Source organism: Podarcis raffonei, chromosome 14 (genome assembly GCF_027172205.1).
Source record: "Podarcis raffonei isolate rPodRaf1 chromosome 14, rPodRaf1.pri, whole genome shotgun sequence".
In the NCBI taxonomy this organism is placed as follows: Eukaryota; Metazoa; Chordata; class Lepidosauria; order Squamata; family Lacertidae; genus Podarcis; species Podarcis raffonei.
The window spans coordinates 48,368,144-48,387,924 of record NC_070615.1 but is presented as its reverse complement, the minus strand read 5'-3'; positions in this window follow the sequence as shown (position 1 = coordinate 48,387,924).

The window sequence follows — 19,781 nt, the reverse complement described above, 5'->3', positions numbered from 1 at the left end:
TAAAGCAGCTTAATACATATAGACTATGCAGGGACTCCAGCAGCATTGGACTACAAGTCTCATCATCCCTGGCCACTGGCCCTGCTAGCTAAGGGTGATGGGAGTTGTAGTCCAAAAACCCTGGATTATTGTGTGCTGATTTCATGCCAATGTGGCCCACCTTGTTTAAGCACCAGTCAATACAGTGGTACCTCGGGTTACAGACGCTTCAGGTTACACATTATCCTAATGCGCTCTACGTGGGGCGACCTTTGAAGGTGACCTGGAAACTACAACTAATCCAGAATGCAGCAGCTAGACTGGTGACTGAGAGCGGCCACCGAGACTACATAACACCAGTCTTGAAAGACCTACATTGGCTCCCAGTACGTTTCCGAGCACAATTCAAAGTGTTGGTGCTAACCTTGAAAGCCCTAAATGGTCCAGTATACCTGAAAGAGCGTCCCCACCCCCATCGTTCTGCCAGGACACTGAGGTCTAGCGCTGAGGGCCTTCTGGCGGTTCCCTCCCTGCAAGAAGCCAAGTTACAGGGAACCAGGCAGAGGGCCTTCTCGGTAGTGGCACCCGCCCTGTGGAACGCCCTCCTACCAGATGTCAAAGAGAAAAACAACTACCAGACTTTTAGAAGACATCTGAAGGCAGCCCTGTTTAGGAAAGCTTTTAATGTTAAATAGATTATTGTATTTTAATATTCTGTTGAAAGCCGCCCAGAGTGGCTAGGGAAGCCCAGCCAGATGGGCGGGGTATAAATAATAAATTGTTGTTGTTGTTGTTGTTGTTGTTGTTGTTGTTGTTGTTGTTACAGACACTTCAGGTTACAGACTCCGCTAACCCAGAAATAGCACCTCGGGTAAAAAACTTTGCTTCAGGAACAGAAATTGCATGGTGGGGTACGGTGGCAGCAGGAGGCCCCATTAGCTAAAGTGGTGCTTCAGGTTAAGAACAGTTTCAGGTTAAGAACGGACCTCCAGAATGAATTAAGTTCTTAACCCAAGGTACCACAGTACCTGCTTGCTTGGCCTTGCATTTTATTTAGAATGGTTTTGCTAACGAAGACAGCAAAACAATGGCCGAACTATCTGACTTCCTCCCCCCCCCAACCCCCCAAAAAATCCCTGTACCCAAATCCAAAGGGAAACTTTGAAATTGTTTCAAAGGACGTGAGCAGGTGGAGGGAGGGAGTCCTCACAGAGTAACCGATATCAATTATGAAGCCTGGCTTCTGAGCCTTCTCTAAATGATAGGGAGTATTGGCCAGAGAGAGGAGGAAGCCTGATATTATTTACGCCAGATTAAGGGAACTATCCAATTTGCTGGCCATCGCCTTCTGCGGGGGGTGGGGGGGTGGGCTGGCAGGCTTTTATTATTGTTCTTCTGGTTTTAATATCCTCTAAATGAATTACAGCGGAGCGAGGTAGTTAGTCAATAGTTTGATGCAATTCATTAATTTTCCATTATTTATTATCTTCTTTTTTGCAGGGCCTTCTTCTCGTCCTGTTATTATTAGTGGTAATAGTAGTGGTAGCAATTGGGGGGGGGCTTGCATGCCCCCCTTCATCGGAAGACCACAGAGCAGCTTGCGCCATACAGCAAACGTCACTTCATGACATCATACCTATGCAACACAGAAGTCAAAAGGATTCTGTCAATGTAATCATGATAACGAATGCTTAGAAAAAATAAATTCTCTTTCCCAGAGAGCTCCTTTCCTCCTTCTCCCCACACCCCTAAAAAGGGGGTAAAAAAATACAGCACATTGTTTACAGTAAATAAAACCGAAAGGATGATACGAAGGCCCTTTCAGTGTAATATTCTGTATTATTTACTCTTTTGAATCTACCAGGTTCTTTTTGTATTGGGGGGGGAATGTTGTTCTTCTCTTCCTCCTCCTCTCCTCTCTCTCTCTCCTGCTCACCTGCTTGGCGAATTGCTTGACATAACCAGAGCTGAAGCAGTACATTTCTTCAAACAATGCTTCCCTTATTCCATTTGTAATGGAATTGGAGGGAGAAAATGTAATTGTGTGTTAAACACAAGGCAGTCATACATGAAGATAAGGAGGGCTGAGTGACTGGCTGTATATGGGAATCCACCGTCAGTCGGGGAGATACCGGAGGTCTATTTGGGAGTTAAATGGCTCGCTTTCCCACCCCGCCTTTCTCTCCCTATGTATGTATCCAATGAAATATATATTATATATTCATGTGTATTGAAACAGGACCATTTATTTACTCCACACACACACACACACACACACACACACACACACCCCACTCCACTGTCATAGGAGATTCTGCATGCTGCAGACTGGAGGAGGTGGAAGCAATTGGGATTGCTTAAAATTCTCCACAGATTGTGGGGGGGTCCTTTAGAGGAGGCAGGAAAGGGAAAGCAAGTATTTTATATATATGTTGTTGAAGGACCACAAAGGGGTGAGGGTCATTGAAGATGTGAACTAACAGGGGAGCTTCTTTTTCAAGGAGGGAGGTGAGGGAGGGGAAGGCGTAACCTTCAAAAACATATCCACAGAGGATTCCTTTCGTTCTTCAGGAAAGGAAGGCGTCCTTCTCAGTTCTTGGTGGTTATTTCTGCCTGTGGCGTTGATAGAGCTGCTTTGAGTCCCACAGAAAAGACACCTTCCTGCACAGGGGTGTGTCGTGTATCTCAGGCTGCAACTTGGAGTCGGTGTGTACCAGGCCAGGTGTGGAAGGACCTGTGGCCTTCCCTCCAGATGTCAACAGACCCCAAACATCTGCCTGACACAACTAGCAAAGTGTGTGGCCAGGGCTGAGGGCCTTCTCAGTAGTGGATCGTCCTCCCATCAGATGTCAAGGAAATAAACAACTACAGTGGTACCTCTGGTTAAGAACTTAATTCATTCCGGAGGTCCGTTCTTAACCTGAAACTGTTCTTAACCTGAGGTACCACTTTAGCTAACGGGGCTTCCCGCTGCTGCCGCGCCGCCAGAGCACGATTTCTGTTCTCATCCTGAAGTAAAGTTATTAACCCGAGGTACTACTTCCAGATTAGCAGAATCTGTAACCTCATTGTGCTTTCTACATATTCTTAACCTTTACTCTTTTCCTGTTATACAGTATCTGTTAAATATCCAGAAAATTTTCTGCATTTATAGTTTTCCTTAATATTCAAGATTCAATCTAGACCTGTCAGGAGATTTGCATTTTCACAATATTGTTTTAGATATTCTTTAAATATTATCCATTCTTTACACGACGCGGGTGGCGCTGTGGGTTAAACCACAGAGCCTAGGACTTGCCGATCAGAAGGTCGGCGGTTCGAATCCCTGCGACAGGGTGAGCTCCTGCCAACTTAGCAGTTCAAAAGCATGTCAAAGTGCAAGTAGATAAATAGGTACCGCTCCAGCAGGAGGGTAAACGGCGTTTCCGTGCGCTGCTCTGGTTCTCCAGAAGTGGCTTAGTCATGCTGGCCACATGACCCAGAAGCTGTACGCCGGCTCCCTCGGCCAGTAAAGCGAGATGAGCGCCACAACCCCAGAGTCGGTCACGACTAAACCTAATGGTCAGGGGTCCCTTTACCTTTACCTTTATTCTTTAGAACACACACTGGTTTGAGTATCCTCTTATTCTCCCAGTCATTTTCGCAAGTTCTAAGAACTTGCGAAAAGTTGTTGTTGTTGTTGTTGTTGTTGTTTGTTGTTGTTTAGTCATTTAGTCGTGTCCGACTCTTCGTGACCCCATGGACCAGAGCACGCCAGGCACCTCTGTCCTCCACTACCTCCCGCAGTTTGGTCAGACTCATGTTTGTGGCTTCGAGAACACTATCCAACCATCTCATCCTCTGTCGCCCCCTTCTCCTTGTGCCCTCCATCTTTCCCAGCATCAGTGTCTTCTCCAGGGAGTCTTCTCTTCTCATGAGGTGGCCAAAGTACTGGAGCCTCAGCTTCACGATCTGTCCTTCCAGTGAGCACTCAGGGCTGATTTCATTAAGAATGGATGCGTTTGATCTTCTTGCAGTCCATGGGACTCTCAAGAGTCTTCTCCAGCACCATAATTCAAAAGCATCAATTCTTCGGCGATCAGCCTTCTTTATGGTCCAGCTCTCACTTCCATACATCACTACTGGGAAAACCATGGCTTTAACTATATGGACCTTTGTTGGCAAGGTGATGTCTCTACTTCTCAAGATGCTGTCTAGGCCTGTCATTGCCCTTCTCCCAAGAAGCAGGCGTCTTTTAATTTCGTGGCTGCTGTCACCATCTGCAGTGATCATGGAGCCCAAGAAAGTAAAATCTCTCACTGCCTCCATTTCTTCCCCTTCTATTTGCCAGGAGGTGATGGGACCAGTGGCCATGATCTTCGTTTTTTTGATGTTGAGCCTCAGACCATATTTTGCGCTCTCCTCTTTCACCCTCATTAAAAGGTTCTTTAATTCCTCCTCACTTTCTGCCATCAAGGTTGTGTCATCTGCATATCTGAGGTTGTTGATATTTCTTCCGGCAATCTTAATTCCAGCTTGGGATTCATCCAGCCCAGCCTTTCGCATGATGTATTCTGCGTATAAATTAAATAAGCAGGGAGACAAAATACAGCCTTGGTTGTTGTTGTTAGAGTTACAGAAAATGAACAGCAGAGCGAAGGTCATCCTGTGACAAGAAAACAGCTTCTGGCACTCAACACACACACACACACACACACACACAAAATGATCTGGAGGGGTTTCGGTTAAACTTCACATTCATTTTTTAAAAAATAAATAAAAATAAACTCCTATGGGCTGCAATCATTTATATTACATTTGGTACATAAACATCATTGAATCCAGTGAGACTTGCTCATGAGTAAACATCTAGTCTGGAGTTGTGCAGTAGCCAGGAGGATGACTTGCAGATGGCGGGGGTAAGTCATCTCCCACCACCATCAATAGTGTTTCTAATACAGTATTCTTCTTTCTTTGGGTACCCCTCCTTAACCTGCTGCTTTTACACACTGAAATACTGTAAAACAAAACAAGAAACAATTAGGCATGTCTGCTAGGTATGTGTGCCAACTCCACAAGTCCCTTTGCTTCAAAAAAACAAAAACAAAACAAAAAAACCACCATTAATTTAATTTAATTTAAAAGATGACTACTTGACCTGTGTTGTAAACATTGCTGTTGTTTGTGTGGTATAAAAAGTAACAGCAACCCACACTCTTTTCAAAAGTGGTTTTGCTGGTTTAAAAGAAAGAAATAAATACTTGTGTTTTAATTATGCTTATATCAGAGAGCAGGGCTTTGAATCTTCACACGCAGATACCCCCAAATCACCCCAGGAAACCCACCCTTTCTGACAGTCTTTGTCTCTTTTATCTTCCACACCTGATGATTTTACAGATAATTTGCTTAGGAAATTCTAAGTGAATCGAGCTGGGAAATATAAAATCTGAGGCTGACAAACTGGAATGTGTCCAGAGGAGGGCAACCAAAATGGTCAAAGGTCTGGAAACGATGCCTTATGAGGAACGGCCAGTGGCGTAGCATGGGTTGTCAGCACCTGGGGCAAGGCAAGTAATTTGCACCCTCTAACCCGTGGATTTTAGCACTTGAGTGCGAGCGCCCCCCCCCCCAGATGTTGCGCCCGTGCGACCGGCCCCCCTGCCCCCCCCACGCTACGCCACTGGGAACGGCTAAGGGAGCTGGGCATGTTTAGCCTGGAGAAGAGGAGGTTAAGGGGTGATATGATAGCCATGTTCAAATATATAAAAGGATGTCACATAGAGGAGGGAGAAAGGTTGTTTTCTGCTGCTCCAGAGAAGCGGACGCGGAGCAATGGATCCAAACTACAAGAAAGAAGATTCCACCTAAACATTAGGAAGAACTTCCTGACAGTAAGAGCTGTTCGACAGTGGAATTTGCTGCCAAGGAGTGTGGTGGAGTCTCCTTCTTTGGAGGTCTTTAAGCAGAGGCTTGACAACCATATGTCAGGAGTGCTCTGATGGTGTTTCCTGCTTGGCAGGGGGTTGGACTCAATGGCCCTTGTGGTCTATTCCAACTCTATGATTCTATGATTCTATGAGGCTGTGTCAGATAGGGTGGAAATTTCATCCTTTCTGTCCCTCACATGGGAAACCGAAAAACACCCTCTCAGAATTAACTAGGGACCAGGATTACCAAAGCCCCATTCTCCCTACAACCGCTCGGGTATCCGGTGGGCACCCAGTGAAATTATTTCCAACCACAAAGCCCAATACAAAGTATTTTTGTGGTAGGGAAGGAGTTTCAGCTTTGCCTTGTGGGCTGTTCCTCTAAGCTGTCTTTGCGGCGCGTAACAGCCTGGAAGAGAATCGGCGAGAGGATCTTTAGAATTCAGTGCAAATTGAATTTCACCGGAATAGCTCGGAGGTGCTGGCAGCCTGCTCCCCCCCCCCCGCTTTTTCGTTTTCTAAACAAGTGATCGGACTCTTCCCCTCCCCTCAGCCCCATGAAACAAGTCCCCAGCACGAAAAGAAATAATAATTTAAAAAAAAGAAGATAACAAGGACGGGTTGTTTTCCAGAGCGAGGTGGAAGCCGCCCATCGCAAGGGCAGAATCTCTGCGGTGCGTAATTACGCGCGGCTTGGAGAGCTCTTTCCCCCCCCATTACCCGGGCCCTAGCGGTGCCCGCGGCAAGGTGAGGTTCTCCCTCTCCGGCAGGCGCCTCTGCGCGCCTTCACCCCATTCTCCAGCCCCGCCACATCTGGGAACATCATTAAGGAGTCGCCTCTGCAGCTCAGGAAGTTTTCACACTTCACGTTTCATTAAACGCAGGTCTTCTCGGATTCCTTGGGAAAGGGAGAAGCGGGAGAGGAAGGGGAGAGGCGATGGGCGCGGGTCGGGGGAAAGCGCCTGATTTGCAGCTGTTGGGCTTTCAAAGCCAAATAAAACGGCCAGTCTGCGGGGGCACTTCAAGCCGGCCGGGAGGGGGAGGCGGGTTCTCAGCCCTGTGTGACCCTCTCCAGAAAGATGGGCTCCTGGGGAAGATGGGGGTTTGGAGAGCTATAAATCAAAGGCCCCGATGAAATGCGGCTCCCGGATTGTAAGCTGGTGGGAAATATACCAGATCTCCTTTTCTCTCCCGATTCTTCATCTGCATGGATTTAATAAGCAACACATGGACGTTGCAACAATTTGGAGCTCATGGTCGTCACCACTATTTTCCAGTACTGGGCGTTTAACAGAGAAATATAGCAAACATGTCTCTGCCTGCAGGAGCTTACAATCTAAATTAGCCAGCCCAAGACGTTTTGGTACCCGAGGTGAACCGCAAAATGGTGCCTTCTTCCCCACCAGGGAAGAAGGGATGAATGAAGATCTACACCTGGAAGAAGCAGGAAATAAATATCTACACCGGGATCTGCTGCCCCTGTGAATTCTGCCACCTGAGGCAGTTGCCTCACCTTGCCAAATGGGTGGGCCGGCCCTGAACATAGGATGCTGCCTTATACTGAGTCAGACTCTTGGGCCATCAAGCTAAGTATTGTCTACACTGACTGGTAGCAGCTCTGCAAGTGCATCTCCCAGCCCTACCTGGAGGATACTGGGAATTGAATTTGGAATATTTCTGTGTGCAAAGCCAGGTGCCCTACCTCTGAACTGCGGCCCTTTCTCTGGAGAAGGCAGGGCGAGTAATCGAGGGAAGTAAGACAGAGGTAAAAGTACCAGTGGAAGAATATGCACAAATGCTAACTATACAGCCAGTGTGGTTGAGTAAATTCCTTTAAGATTTTTTAGAACGCCCTCCTCGCTCCATTCATGGATGTGGGTGGGTGGTCATTTGGCTTCTGTGGGAGGAGAACTGCATGCTCTTCAGAAGGGAGTCCCGCTGAGTTCAGTAGGACATCTCCAGGAAAGCAGGCAATGAGGAGAAGCAAGGAGCAAGCTGTCCATCTTCTTCTTTCACATCTACTGAAACCCAAAGGGTTCAAACCCAGAATATTTAAGGTGTGGGGTGGGAGATGAGAAATCCCCAAACCTCTTCAGCACACCAGGCTCCATTCACTTCAATTCCATTCCATTCACGGTTCTGCTGGACTCAAAAGCTTGCTCACTTTTGTGTGGTCATCGTAAAGGGACTTTTGGAGTTTTCAAAATAACAGGTTTGGTTTAACCCCTAGCCAAGCATGCTAGTTTAAGAAGCAGTCAAGTACAACATTCTTTGTTTTCCTAGAGTGGACATGCGGAGGAATGTTTGGTCCAGCCAGTCGAAAACTTCCTGTTTCCTCCTGGCTGGAACATCCTTCCTTTGCATGTGACTGAATGTGGGCATGACCTCACCTGTTCAGGTAACAAAAGGACAAGTCACACACCACATTCTCTCTGACTTCCTCCGTCATTGGAGCAGCTTTTTAGCTAGAAATGTCCTGTTGACTTTCAGCCAACAGAGGACACTGGGATTATCCCCATAAGGGATAGATCCAGATGTATATATATCTGTAACTAAGTCTAACTTCAGGGATCCCGCTGTGAACTGATGTGAGTAAACTTCTTTTATATACTTTAAACAAGATTGTGGCGTGTTTATTCTTTTAAGAGGGATATAAGGGAACTTACCAGGAATCTGATAGCAAGAGGCTTACACAAGCCTGCAACCAGCTATCCGCTGTGCGTTTAAAAGGGGAATGTAAAACTCTGCTAAGTAAAAGAACTTGCTAGTGCAAGTTAGGAAGGATATTAATAAACAATATTTACTCTCCTGCCTCCCTGAACATTCCCACAGAAGATTGACAAATAACACCCCAGAAAACAACATCATTGCCTCTGCTTTGATATAAGTGGTGCTAGCATTTCATCCCTGCCTGCCCCTGGTAGGCTCACAAGAGAGAAAACATATTATGATCCCATTTATCCCCGTTGCATTTGAACCGAACACTTTCTTTGGAGGCAGAAAGATATTGTACCATTATCTGGTCATTGCAGTTCACCCAGGGCATGCTATTTCACAAGACGTGGAAGCAGACACATTACAGGTCATAAACACGTTATCTCTTTCTGAGCATCATTTTGAGACATGGGTGGGGAACCTGTGGACTTCTGGATGTTACTGAACTACAACTCCCATCATCCCTGGCTGCCATGGTGGCTGGAGGCTGATGGGAGTTGGAGTCCAACAGCATCTACAAGGTCACAGAATCTCCACCCCAGTGCAGTCTCTCCTAGGTTCCTCTCTTCCCTGTCTCCTTTAGAAACGAGGCAGGCAGTGACCAACAACAGGGCCTTTTTAGTTGTGGTGCCTCGATTCTTAAATATCCTTCTCAGAAAGGCTCACCTGGCACTGTCTGATGTCCTCTGGATGACCATCTGAAGACCATCTTTAGTTGCTCAGATGTTCAGGTGGCTCTGTGTACATTGCTACCGTTCTTGAATCTTTATATTGTTTTCTTGTTTTCGCTTAGAGAGTATGACCTAAACAGAGGGAGAGAGGGAGATCACGCTAACTAAATAAAACATTATAGGACTATAGACAGCAATGGTGTCAAGAAGGTAGGTCAAGATCTTCTAGGAGAACATGTTAACATATGGAGTTTCTATGCCACAGCAGAGGTTAACCTTAGTCAACTAATCCTTGTTTGGAGCACACCTTTAACTGAAAACAAACATTCAGACTGAGGCTTTCTGAGTATAAAACAAGACTAGATCAGCCAAGGTTTCTGACTCATGCTTCCTTAAACAACAAAGCAACTATTTCCACCTAAATTAAGTTGCTGAAATGGAGAAAGTGAACTAGAAGTGGACTTTTGTGTGAAAGGACTGTGAGATCAGTTTAGTTCTGGTTCCCAAATATCTACAAGGGTGCTTTCTTCCATATTGACCAGCCCATGCTGTAAGATCCCGGTGGTCCCTCTTCAGTATGAGGTACGTGATGAAAGGGGTCATGGAAAGGACATTTTCAGTGGGGTCCCCTTGTGTGTGGAATACCTTCCCTACTCCTTAGTTTTAGACAGATAATTAAGACACAAGTTTTTTAGTGGGTGTTTGGAGAAGGATAGACCCAATTTTTGCTGTTGCTGTCAGTGATTGTTATTCAATTGTTTGTTGCTATATGTTTTTAAAGGATTGTGTTATTTTACGGATTTTTATTCATTTGCCTTGTTGTAAACTGCTGTATGGCTTCTGTAAGGGGTGGAATATAAATTATCTAAATAAATAGACTGCAGAGTGGCCGGTGTTAACATCGTTTTTTTTATATAAAGGAATCCAGGGGGTTCCTGGAAATTATAGACCAGCTAGTTTAACATCTGCCTTAGGAAAAGTGGTGAAAAGTGTTGCTAAAGATAAAATAACTGAACAAATGGAAGAACAAGCCTTGCAGAAGTAGCATGGCTTCTTCAAAGGTAAGTTCTATTTCACTAGTCTATTAGCATGCTTTGAGAGTGTCAACAAACATATAGATAAAGGTGATCCAGTTGACATAGTGTACCGTACTTGCACTTTCAGAAAGCTTTTGATAAGGTACCTCACCAAGGACTCTGGAGTAAGGTTAGCAGTCATGGAATAAGAGGAGAGGTCCTCTTGTGGATCAGAAATTGGAAAGAAAGAAAGAAAAAGAAAGAAAGAAAGAAAGAAAGAAAGAAAGAAAGAAAGAAAGAAAGAAAGAAAGAAGAGTCATCCCCCAAAGGAACAGTTTTGAGATCTAGGCTTTCTAACCTGTTCATAAACCATCTAGAGTTGGGGTGAACAGTAAACAGACCAAGTTTGCCAGTGATACCAAACTATTCGAGATCTTGGAAGCAAAAAGGGATTGTAATTAATCCCAGAATTCACTCCAAAGTGAGTGAATGAGTGCTAAAATGGCAAATGCAACTCAGTGTAAACAAGTGTAAAGTGATGTGTGTTGGGGCCAAAAGAAAAAAAAAGAAAAATCTAATTTCACATGGGGCTTTAATTAGCAGTGACTGAGCAGGAGTGAGACCTTGGTGGTCAGAATTGATAACTCGGTGAAGATGTTGACCCAGTGGGCAGCAGCTGTGAAAAAGGCAGATTCCGTGCCAGGGATTATTAGGAAAGGAATTGAAGGTAAAACTGCCAATACCATAATGCCGTTATACAAATCTATGACGCGGCTGCATTTGGAATACTGTGTACTATTATGGGTACCTCGTGTCAAAAAGGATATTGTGGAGTTGGGAAAGCTTCAGGGTAGCAGTTGTTGGGAACTGCCAGAGGGGAGCAATTGCACTCAGGTCCTGCTCGTGTGTTTCTGAGTAGAGGAATCTGGTTGGCCACTGTGAGAACAAGATGCTGGACTAGATGGGTCAGTGGCCTGATCCAGCACAGCTCTTTTTATGTTCTTAAAATAATGAAAGCAAGTTTCTAAGCTCAAAATACCATATTTTTCCATGTATTAGACAAGGTTTTTTGACTCAAAAATCATGTCAGAAAACTGGGGTCGTCCTATACAGTGGTACCTCAGGTTAAGAACTTAATTCGTTTGGAAGGTCCATTCTTAACCTGAAACTGTTCTTAACTTGAGGTACCACTTTAGCAAATGGGGCCTCCCGCTGCCACAGCCGTGCAATTTCTGTTCTCATCCTGAAGCAAAGTTCTTAACCCGAGGTACTATTTCTGGGTTAGCAGAGTCTGTAACCTGAAGCATCTGTAACCTGAAGCGTCTGTAACCCGAGGTACCACTGTACACAGATAGTGGTGTGGTGGGGAAGCTGCATGCCCGCCAGCCAGCTGGTTGGCAGCACGCGCTCTAGGGAGTGTTTCCCGCCCGCAGTGGCATGGGGGGAGCAGCTGGTCCAACCCCCAGCAACGGTCCTTCTGGGGTGATGGCGCACATGCAATTCCCCCTTTAAAAAAGCTCAACAACTTTGGGCCATCTCCCCTCATTTTCTTTAAATTTAGTCACCCGAAATAGGGGGCGTCTTATACATGGGGGCATCTTATACACAGAAAAATACAGTATACTCAGAGGCACTCTGGTCTTTCATTCTAACTATATGTCACCTGGCTTTGACTGGTAGGTCTTGAGGTTCTGGTACTTAAAGAGACCCCTGTCCATTAGGTCCAGTCGCAGACGACTCTGGGGTTGTGGCACTCATCTCACTTTACTGGCCGAGGGAGCCGGCGTACAGCTTCTGGGTCATGTGGCCAGCATGACTAAGCTGCTTCTGGCGAACCAGAGCAGCATACAGAAACACTGTTTACCTTCCCACCGGAGTGGTACCTATTTATCTACTTGCACTTTGACATGCTTTTGAACTGCTAGGTGGACAGAGCAGACAGAACTGCAGGGACAGAGCAATGGGAGCTCATCCCATTGCAGGGATTCGAACCGCCAACCTTCTGATCGGCAAGCCCAAGGCTCTGTGGCAACAAAATAGATTCAGGAAGCTTGCCCACGTCTGCACTAATGCAGCCACTATTATTAGTGGTGACTGCTCCACACGCTACCAGGAAGCCTATGTATGTATTTTCAATTACAGAAAAGCAACATTCCCTATAAACATGTTGTAAAGTAATGGTCGAGCTTCTTGTGTCCATGAATTCCAGAAGTTATTCCTGCACTGCATGGAGAAGTATCTTCATCCTGAACCGAATGCCACCCAATTTCATGGAATGTTAATCCCAAATTCTAGTATTCTGTGAGGAGGAGAAATGAGAGGTGGATCTGTTACTGAAAGCAGGTGCTTCATTGAGCATAAATTACTTAATCGCTTGACTGCCCTGCTAGGCACAAACTGCTTAGTGGCGTATCAGTCAGTACAAAGCCCCTATTTCTCACGGCCAAACTTTGGCCTGATATCGCCTGCTCTGACCGGCAATTACTGTTTGCAATCTCAGGCCTAAGTAGAGATGGTTTTACAATGGGAGTAGCACGACATATGCTTAGGGTGCCGAAATCTCTGAAAGAAAACTAAATAGGCAAAATCTCAGCCAAGGCATTTACATACTTTGGCGATCCTATACATAGGGACTTGGAAGTGAAGCCAACCCACACAAGGCAAGCTGAGATGACCACCTTTTTGTTGTTTTGTTGTTTGTATATACCGTATTGGCCCAAATATAATATAAAATTCAAGGGGGGGAGACAAAAATACCCAAATATAAGCCACTCCCTTAAAATTCCACAGGCATTCACACCCGTTCTGTTTTACCGTATGTCTGTTTCAGCAGTGATATCGTAAAAGCCAATTTTGGTAAGGTCGTGAATTTAAACCATACTTGAACTTTTCACAGTCGGAATTTGGAAAAAAAATATTCAGGCCAACACGGTATAACCCGTGCACTGCTCTGGCAATTTTCTGGCTGAAAAAGATTTTGGCGGCAGTGGTGATGATACAGCTGAAGAGACATGGGAACAAGTAGGGAAGGGTGCCATTGTAGTTATGGGCTTCCAAGAGACATCTGCTTGGCTACTGTGAAAACAGGATGCTGAATTAGACTGGTCCCATTTGGTCCAACCTAGGAGCCAGACTCTTAGAATCATAGATATGCAGAATTGTAGAGTTAGAAGGGACCTCAAGGACCCTCTAGTCCAACCCCTTGCAATGCAGGGATCGTTTTTGTCCAATGTGGGGCTCGAACCCACAACCCTGAGATTAAGAGTCCCATGCTCTACCGATTGAGCTATCCCCCCTATCTTATGAATTCATGAGAGGTCCCTGCTGGTGGGTGGGGGTTTTTTCAACCCACGGTTTCAGAGTGGCTTCACAGTAAGGTAAAGGTAAAGGTACCCCTGCCCGTACGGGCCAGTCTTGACAGACTCTAGGGTTGTGCGCTCATCTCACTCTAGAGGCCGGGAGCCAGCGCTGTCCGCAGACACTTCCGGGTCACGTGGCCAGCGTGACGAAGCTACTCTGGCGAGCCAGAGCCGCACACAGAAACGCCGTTTACCTTCCCGCTAGTAAGCGGTCCCTATTTATCTACTTGCACCCGGGGGTGCTTTCAAACTGCTAGGTTGGCAGGCGCTGGGACCAAGCAGCGGGAGCGCACCCCGCCACGGGGATTCGAACCGCTGACCATGCGATCGGCAAGTCCTAGGCACTGAGGTTTTACCCACAGTGCCACCCGCGTCCCTGCGGGCTTCACAGTAATCCAAGCTAAATTGGGAGACCTATTTTTAAAAGCACGCAAGCGAGCACGTAGCATTCTGATTGCTTCCAAGAGGGATAATATATAGGTATGGTGTGTGCCTGAGTTTGGAAAGAAGACCTCAATGACTCCATTCAGCAGGGCCTTCACAAATCCAAAAGCTACGTCTGTTCAAGGAGTTTCCGTGCTTTGCTTCATGAAATTCTTTCACCAGAGGACTTTATATCTTCACTGTGAAGTCATTCCCTTCTTCTCTAAATCTGGAATCATTCCACTGACTTAGGGATCGTGGCCTGAGAGAAGACTTCTGTCCTATAATAAGCCCTAAACAATTTCGGATGGAAAGACCTAAAGTCCTGCCTCTCCCATATATGTTTTTCCATAATCTTGGTTTGACACCTGAAGCCCTGCTTCAGGTTCTCCAAACCATCTGAGTTTGTTGGTTCAGCAGACAGGACAGTGCCTTTTTGGTTGTGGTGCCAGTGTCCTAGACTGACCTTTCTAGAGAGGCCCACAGGCCCACACAGCTTCCAGCTCCCGATGAAGACCTAACTATTTACAGGAGCCTTGGGAGCAGGCTGAACTGATGATATGTACAAAGATCTGGTTTGGTTATAATACTATTGGGGGGGAGGGTTCCTTAATGAGGCTGATTGGAAGCACGGTCAGGACAGACGAAAGGCCAACTTTTTTAACTTGCAGAGTTCGCTCCCACAAAGTGTAGTGATGGCCACTAGCTTAGATGACTCCTTTTTTAAAAAAGGAATATGTGAGTAAGTAATCTATTTGCGGGTGGCGGGTGGCGTGGGTTAAACCACAGAGCCTAGGACTTGCCGATCAGAAGGTCGGCGGTTTGAATCCCCGCGACGGGGTGAGCTCCTGTTGCTCAGTCCCTGCTCCTGCCAACCTAGCAGTTCGAAAGCACGTCAGAGTGCAAGTAGATAAACAGGTACCGCTCTGGCGGGAAGGTAAACGGCGTTTCCGTGTGCTGCTCTGGTTCGCCAGAAGCGGCTTAGTCATGCTGGCCACATGACCTGGAAGCTGTACGCCGGCTCCCTCGGCCAGTAAAGCAAGATGAGTGCCACAATCCCAGAGTCGGCCACGACTGGACCTAAAGGTCAGGGATCCCTTTACCTTTAATCTATTTTCTGTAATAGTTAAATTGAACCCCCATGTTAAGGAATAGTCTATCTGATGCTTAGGAAAAACTGTAGGGAAGTGGCTATTGGAATCATAGAACTGTAGAGTTGGAAGGGGACGTGAGGGTCATCCAGTCCAACCCCCTACAATGCAAAAAAATCTTTTTACCCGATGTGGGACTCGAACCCATAACCATGAGATTAAGATGCTCTGCTGACTGAGCTATAGAGATGGGGTACATGCTCTCTCATTCTGCTTGTAGACTTAAAAAAGAGAGAAAGAAAGAAATCAAGCTGGCCACTGTCAGAGACAGAACGCTGGGCTAGACTGTGATGGGGAACCTTTTTCCAACTGTGGGACATATTAGCTAATGAGCAGCTTTCCAGGGGCCACTTGCCAATGGCAGGCAGGGCCAGAAGGAAGCAATGAGTTGTGACTCTCACCTTTCTATGGTGACATTCGTTCCAGCCACACAAAACTCAGAGGTTTCTACAAGTCCCCAGCCACCCACATCTCTGCACCTGGACAAGCAAGAGACATTATCACTGTTCCAAAATAAGCAAGCTCAAGCGAGGCAAAGGCGCTCAAGGCCAGTGCAGAGGAGGGATGAGTAAGAGCAGGGTTTCTCATTGAGTTCCCAGCTGTTGGACTACAACTCCCATCATCCCTCGCTAGCAGGGCCAGTGGCCAGGGATGATGGGACTTGTAATAACAGCCGGGGACCCAAGTCTGAGAAACACTGAAGGGTTTGGATTGGAGAGGGCATGGCCCAGGGTGAGCCTCAAGGCCCCAATAGAGAGGCTTGGAGAACACATTTACCCCATCACCACCCCACCTGAAGTTCCCCATCTCTGGACCAGGTGATCTGATCCATCATCACCCTTCCTATATCCCCATGAATTCCACAGGTCTGTTTTGCAGTGCTTTGGGGCGTGTGGGTCCAGCAGGCCTCTTATATCAGGGGTCAGCAACCTTTTTCAGCTGTGGGCCGGTCCACCGTCCCTCAGACCATGTGGTGGGCCAGACTATATTTTGAGGGGGGAAATGAATGAATTTCTATGCCCCACAAATAACCCAGAAATGCATTTCAAATAAAATCACACATTCTACTCATGTAAAAACACACTGATTCCTGGACCATCTGTGGACTGGATTCAGAAGGCGATTGGGCTGCATCCGGCCTACCCCTGCTCTTATATGTGAAAAGAAGCAGCCTATCAGGGATCCTTGCAGGAGTGCTTCTGAATTTCTCCCTTCTGTGGATTGACCCAAACTAAGCCCAGTGGCAAAGTGTGCCCATCCTTTTCCAAATCCCACCCTTCCTTTCCAATCATACTTTTTTTTATCATTCCAGATATCGTCTGGATGTCTGAAGGGGATGGTTGTGAATGCGGCAATTACAATTGTTTCTACTTAAATTTATTGGATGGGCACAGCCTTTATGTTCAATCTCCATGTAGATTTCTCCTCTATGTGTGTCCCCCCACTCTCCCATAACTTAAATGTTCTAAAAGGGTTTCCTCATCTGTACTTAACAGTGAGCGAAATTAAAAAGAAACAGTAAAAATATTTGAAAATGAAGTGCATTCTGTATAATAAATTTAAAATGAACAAAGGCTGCCAGATTGCAAGCAATATCAGTTTCTGCCTAGGGGCATTAATAAAGACTGGGAGAGGTTCAGATTTGGGGGGGCGAGAGAGAGAGAGAGACTATTTTTTTCTATTAAAATTCGAGGCTGCTTTTCAATATTAAAAGGGTAGGTGATGAATTTTCAGTGTTATGCAGACGGGGTCAGAGACTAATTTCATTTCTGTCTCTCTTTTTTTCCTGGTCAGCATTCTGTCGATAATTAATCAAAAGCAGTGTTTCTTAATGAAACACTTTTCATAAGGTGATAATGAGCAGGAAGGGGGGTGGATTCAGAGAGGCATTGGTGGCAGTGATAACCAGAGTGGAATTAGGGGGAAGGTCCTAAGTGTTGGGGGGGCAGAATAGCGGGAGGATAGGAAGGAAAAAGAGAGAGAGAGTCAGGAAATCTACTTCAGACAGCACAAGCAGGGCCTGCATCAAAAAGTTGCAGTCCAGAGCAGGGGTTGGCAACCTAAGGCCCATGGGCCACAAGCGGCCAGCGGGGGTCGTTTAACCGGCCCACGAGCCACCCCCGAACCGAGCTGCCCACTCAGCGAGTCCCCCTGCACCGCACTAAACCAGTGCAGTGCGGCGCGGGGACTCGCTTCTGCAGTGCCGGAAATCGCATCTGCGCAGACGCCAGAAATCGCACGCGCGCTCACACACATGCACAATCCAGCCCATGCTGAGATTTCCATTGAAGTGAACCGGCCCAGGTGAGGTAAACCTTGCCGACCCCTGGTCTAGAGTGCTGCTGTTCAGGTATATCCAACCAGTCATGCCCTTTTCCAGTACACTCCATTCTGTACCCCACAGTTTCTGAGTTGTTTCCTCAACAGCCAGTCATTATTCCATGCCCAGGTATGGAGTTCCCCCTCTAGGGTGGGGTCCCTTAACGTTTTTTTAATATAACTCTTCAAACCTTGGTGCTTCCCTGCAGCAGCTAATACTACCCCCTTGTGTGCAGTTGCTGTTCTCTTGGTTTCGAAAAAATCCACACACAGAAAATCAGTTTGCCATCAGGACACGGTGATCTTTCTCTTGCATTTTATATACCACCTTATTTATCTCTGATGTTTCTACTCCACCAGGGAGGCTCAAAGTGGTGCTCTCCCTTCCCCAGGTTGTCTCCTAGGACATAGTATGACACTCTAACCATTACACCACACTGGCTCTCACAAATTAATGTTGTGGGTGGCGGCTTTCCAGTGACTCAGCAATTCCTTAAGCAAAGTTTGCAAAAACACATATTTGTAATTGTAAAAGGGAGGAGGAGGAGGAGGAGGAGGAGGAGGAGGAGGAGATCTGGACCCAGTTCAGAAGACCAGAGCCTGCCCCCCTGGACCATCCCCTAACAACATGCCTAAGCCCACCTGAGGACTGATTTCCAGAGACTTATTGCCTCCAGTTCCTTCACCACATGTAACCAATGTAGTGCTCACCAGATAACATTGGACTACCATGCCTATCACGCCTGACCACTGGCCATGCTTCCTGATGGGATCTGGAGTTCAACAGCATCCAGATAGCACAACATTGGCCAGCCCTATCCTAGACCCCATGTCAAATGAATTTTTAAGCATGTATCTCACACAAGTCTCATCACGAATACAGCAGGAAACAGTTATCTATTCAGATACCTATGGGGTATTATCATATTATTTATTAAATTTATTGGTTACTTCTCTTACTAATTTAACTGTCCTGGCCCATCCCAGCTAAAGAAGACACATGTCTGATTGTTTATATATTTAGTTAACTGACTTAACTAACAAAGTGAAACCAGCCTAAAAGGGGGGGGGGGACAGATAACAAACTAAAAGACAATCCTATTTTTAAAAACGTCGTTTTTAAAGCATTCCACCCACTACTGAAAAAGTAACGTTTTCACCTAGTGCAAGTGTGTGGAGGAATGATTTGTGGTTTCAGTTGTCTCTATACAAATGCACAGAGTATGGGAACCAAGCAAGAAGAACTTGAGCTCTTAATTCAAGATGGCAAATATGGTCTAACAGGCATTACTGAACCCTGGTGGGGTGAGAGTCATGACTGAAATGTAGAAACTGAGGGGTACAATCTGTTCAAAAGGAATAGATTGAACAGGAAGGGGGGAGGAGTAACATTATATGTATATGCACACTTGTGAAAGAGATCAGTGATGTAAACATTTCATCACATATAAAATTAACCTTCCATAAATGGCTGGGTTACATCACAGGGAAATCCTTCCTAAACAGAAATGACCTCAGCCCCGGCCAGCATAGCCAATAGTCACTGATGATGGGAGTTGCAGTCCAGCAATATCTGGAGGTCCCCACCCCTCTTAAACCAGGAGCTGGGCATAAACAGTCGAGGAAAGCTGTCACCTCAATGCCCTATATATGAGTCTCTGATGGGCATTTGCCCAAAAGAAGAAAACTGATGGCCATTGGTTTTTATGAGAAGATGCAGACACAGTCTACCCCTCCAAGCACCTTCACTGTAATCCTGTAAGGAGGATTCTTCTGGGGTAAAGAGCCTTCTGGATTAGGCCAATGGCCCCTCTAGGCCAGCATCCTCCTCTCACAGCTGTCACTCACGTGCCTATAGGAAAACCCGAAAGCAGGATGAAGCTCTGGCCTGGTCAAGCCGAGCTCTTCTTATGTAGACCAATTTACAAACCACCTGACTGTGTCCTCAAAAGAAAAGAGTGTTTTCTTTTCTCTTTAAGGATCTGGACCAAATTTATGCCAACCCTTACTGTTTATTTAACTAATCAATGACAAGGTACTTGACGAGCCAGCTTAAGTGCCCGCACTGTGCCCTTTTAGACTGCCTTAAATCTCACCTCTAAGTCAAATTTACAAGGAGTCTACATAAATGGCACATGGATTGCGTCACTTCAATGTGGTGTGTGTGTGTGTGTGTGTGTGTGTGTGTGTGTGTGTCATATGACTGAACGTTTTCCAAACTTGAAAGCTCCATGCACATAGA